Raw genomic sequence first — 4,157 nt, 5'->3', positions numbered from 1 at the left:
AAATCAATCAACACAGATATTAGAATTAGGAGACAAGGACATTAAAGCCATTATTATACCTCAATTCCTAATATTCAAAAAATTAAGTAGATGCTTGCAAAGGGAAAAACCCAAATTGAATTTCTAGCCATGAAAACTAAATGTGGGTGATGAAAATTTCATTGAATGGGATAATACAGGAAAAAAAAAAAAATTAGTGAACTTGAGGACATAGAATCTATTAAAATGGAGTATAGTAAGAAAAATATTTTTAAAAAGAGAGAGAATGAATCAGTGCACTGAGGGGCAACTTCCAGCAGCCTAATAACCAGGTGATTAAGGTGCAGATGGAGAGGAGTGAACAGGGGGACAGAAAAAAAAAAAAACTTTGAAGAATTATGGCCAAATTTTTTTCTAAATTGAATAAAAGTTATAAGTTCACAGAATATCAATGAAACCCATGCACAAGAAACTTGAAGAAAACTACACCAAAGCAAACCATAACCAAGGGATAACAAGAAAATCATAAAAGCAACCAGAGGGAAAATGACACATTTAAGTACAGAGAACAATGACAAGGATGACAGTATATTTCTCACCAGATACAATGCAAATGAGAAGAAAGTGGAGAGAGAGCTTTAAAGTACTGAAAGAAAAGAATTGTCAAGCTAGAATTCTAGAACCAACAAGAAATATCTTTTAAAACACAAGAGTGAAATAAAGACGTTTTCAGACATTCAAATGCTGAAAGGATTCAGCACCAGCATACCCACATACAAAAATCTTCAGTCTTAAAAAGTCCTTTGGGCAGAAGCATAATGATACCAGAAGAAAACATGGGTCTCTTCAAGGAATGAAGGGCCCCAGAAATAGTAACTGCATGGAAAATATACATAAGGTTTTTTCTTGTTATTTAATCACTTTAGATAATTGAGGCCGGGTTCAGCTGCATCCTTTCTGCCCACCTGCCATTGCCGCCGTGGGCTCTGGCTTCGCTGGCCGCTGTCTAAGGGGACTAGGGTTAGGACAAGCCACCACCAATGTTGCAGCAGGTGTACATTGGCTGCCTGATCTACCAGGCCTGGGAGGGTGAAGTGGAGGCTTCTTCAAGTGCTACAGGAAGACCCTGGAGGTGGAGCTGAAGAACGGATATGGTTTTGTGGAGTCAGATGATCTCCATGATGCAGAAGATGCTGTTTATGAACTAAATGGCAGAGACATTTGTGGTCAGTGAGTCATCATTGAGCAAGCCGGTAGACCATGTCAAGATGGCAGTTAGGGTTCTGGATGCAGTGGATATAGTTATAGAAGAAGTAGTCGAAATAAATATGGCCCTCCTACCTGCACTGAGAGACTTACGGTGGAAAATTTGTCAAGTCGGTGCAGCTGGCATGACCTAAAGGATTATGTGCATCAGGCAGAAGTGACCTATGTAGATGATCATAAGGGGTGCAGAAAATGAAGGACTGATTGAATTTGTGTCTTATTCTGATGTGAAAAGCATTTTGGAAAAGTTGTATGGAGCTGAAGTCAATGGAAGAAAAAATTAGATTAGTGGAAGGCAAGCTGGCTCTCCATGATGCGGGTCCTACTCCAGGAGCTGGAGTCACTCAAGATCTCGCTCTTGAAGCAGACATTCCCATGAGAGTTGCAGCTGATGTGGCAGCAGCAAAAGCAGTCATTCTAAGAGTAGATCCCGATCCAGGTCGGGCTCCCATTCCTGGGGCAAGAGGCAGAGCCAGAGCCAGAGCTGGAGCAAGAAGGAGAAAAGCAGGAGCCCCAGCAAGGATGATGACAGCCGCAGCAAGGGTACAGACGACACCAGGGAGAGGATCCAGAACAGCAACAGTGTTGGGAAATCCCAGAGCCAGAGTCCCAGTAGGCATAAAAGTAAGAGTAAAAGTAGAAGCAGGAGTCAAGAGAGGAGAGTGAAGGAGGAGAAGTGAGGGACTGCGAGCAGTAGAAGCAAGGAGAAGAGCAGGAGTCAGGAGAAAAACTTCCTCAAGAGTAGGAGCAGAAGTAGGAGCCGGAGCAAGGGCGGCAGCAGAAGCCAGAGCAGGAGCCACAGCCCTGTCAAAAGAGAGGAGAAGACAGCCCAGCAGCAAGTGAGATAGCATGTCAGGCAATAACAAGAAGAAGGAAGACACCCACTGCTCCCAGTCCAGATCGCAATCCCGCTCATGTCAAAGGAGCAGGAACACACCAAGTCTGAGTCTGGCCAGAGGGAAGGCCAAGGGCAGAGTGAGGATGCAGTCACCACCAGGAGACCTGGCCCAGGTCCAGGGTCAACTCCAAATCAAAATCAAACCTTCCATCAGAATCACCCTCCAGATCTAAGTCAGCTTCAAAAATCCAGTCTCAGTACAAGTCTAGATCCAGGTCAGCTTCCAGATCGCCCTCCCGATCTAGATTGGGGTCCCACCCAAGGTCCTAACTGGCTACAAGGGTCAGAAGTGCCCAAGAGGTCTTTTGTGCATGTGTGGTTGCCATAGCAGAGGTGACTGAGCAGAACACATGTCTCTGCTGTACATCTTTAACAACCCTGATGGTGTGTCTATAATTGTTAAATCTAAATGCTTCCTCTCCATAAAACCTCCTGGCACCAGGTCTTCCTGCTTGACAAAAAATATATATATATATTTTCTCTGGAAAACCATCCCTTTACTCATGATCCACAGTAGAACATCCAAAATGCCTTGGCTTTCAGGCCTGGCTTTTCCTACAGGGAGCTCAGTACCTGGATGGCTTTAAGGCTGGATCAATGGCATAGGTAGGTATGGTGAGTTCCACCATTTTTGCCCTTGAATTGATGTCCTTGGATGTATGCTATTTTTTTGAAAGTGCTAAGTCTTAAATTTGCTACCACCTTGGTTTCATATTTTTGGACTTAACAAAGTTGTCAATAGCACAGTTGAAGGAAATTGATACCTGCAGTAATCTATAGAAAATAAACTATCGAGTTCCATATTCTCATACCGTGATTATATTGTTTTATATTTTTTTAGAAAAAGGAAAATAATTTTTAAAATTTTATTTTTCCCTGTCTTGCAAAATATTGTGACCCTTGTTTCCATTACATTTGAATAAAGACTATTTTTGCTTGACAAAATTTCACAGTGCTTGAGTCAAAGTTGCATTTCCTGATATATCTTAATTCTCTTTTCTTAGCATGGATAGGGAGCCAACACTTTCCTAAAGGATTTTTCTCACCCAGCAGAATAAATGTAAATTTCCCAGGAATTTATGACCCTTCCTCTCTTATAAAGCTTATGACCAATCAGTTTGGAAACTCAGAGCATCATCAGATGAGGTCTTCATGAACATAGAGTTCCTTCTGTGCTGTTTGTTGAACTTCTTGCCACAAACCTACAGTATCATAATCTCATCACCTTAGAATAGAGACGAACTGAAAACCAGAAAAAACAACCAGGCCAGATTACCTTTTCCCAGCCATTCTTTTTTTTTTTCTTGTCCTTTATTTATAATGCAATTTTATTGAGATATAATCACATAAAATACAATCATTCAAAGTGTACAATCAGTTGCTCACAGTATCATCATAGAGTTGTGCATTCATCACCACAATCAAACATCGAACATTTTCATTACTCCAAAAAATAAAATTAAAATTAAAATTAAAAAGAACATCTAAAACATCCCATTCCCCTCCTCCCCCCCATTGTTCATTTACTTTTTTTAGTACAGTTTAATTGAGATATATTCACACCCTCACAGTCATCCACAGTGTATAATCGATGATTCACAGCACCATCACACATTTGTGTGTTCGTCACCTGAATCAATTTTTGACCCTTTTCCTTACTCCAAAATAAAAATAAAAACAAAAAAGAACACCCAAAACTTTCCATCCCCTCCATCCCACTCTATTCTTCATCCAATTTTTGTCCCCATTTTTCCACTAATCTGGCCATACAATGGATAAAGGAAGTGCGAGCCACAAGGTTTTCACAGTCACAAGTCACACTGTGCAAGCTACATAGTTATGCAATCATCCCCAAGAATCAAGGTCACTAGGTTGCAGTTCAACAGCTTCAGGTATTTCCCTCTAGCCATTCCAACACACCAAAAACCAAACACTGCTATCTATATAGTGCATAAGAATACCCTCCAGAGTGACCTCTCAACTCCATTTGCAATCTCTCAGCCACAGGAATCTT

General features: G+C 41.2%; 1 pseudogene; it reads left to right on the top strand.

The window, feature by feature from the left end:
* The first annotated feature begins 1,019 nt into the window (after positions 1 to 1,019).
* Positions 1,020 to 2,413, top strand: LOC119516863 (annotated as a pseudogene).
* The last annotated feature ends 1,744 nt before the right edge of the window (positions 2,414 to 4,157 follow it).

Source organism: Choloepus didactylus, chromosome 1, assembly GCF_015220235.1.
Source record: "Choloepus didactylus isolate mChoDid1 chromosome 1, mChoDid1.pri, whole genome shotgun sequence".
Lineage (NCBI taxonomy): Eukaryota > Metazoa > Chordata > Mammalia > Pilosa > Megalonychidae > Choloepus > Choloepus didactylus.
The sequence above is the reverse complement of the archived record's forward strand: the minus strand, read 5'-3'. Positions and strand labels throughout refer to the sequence as shown.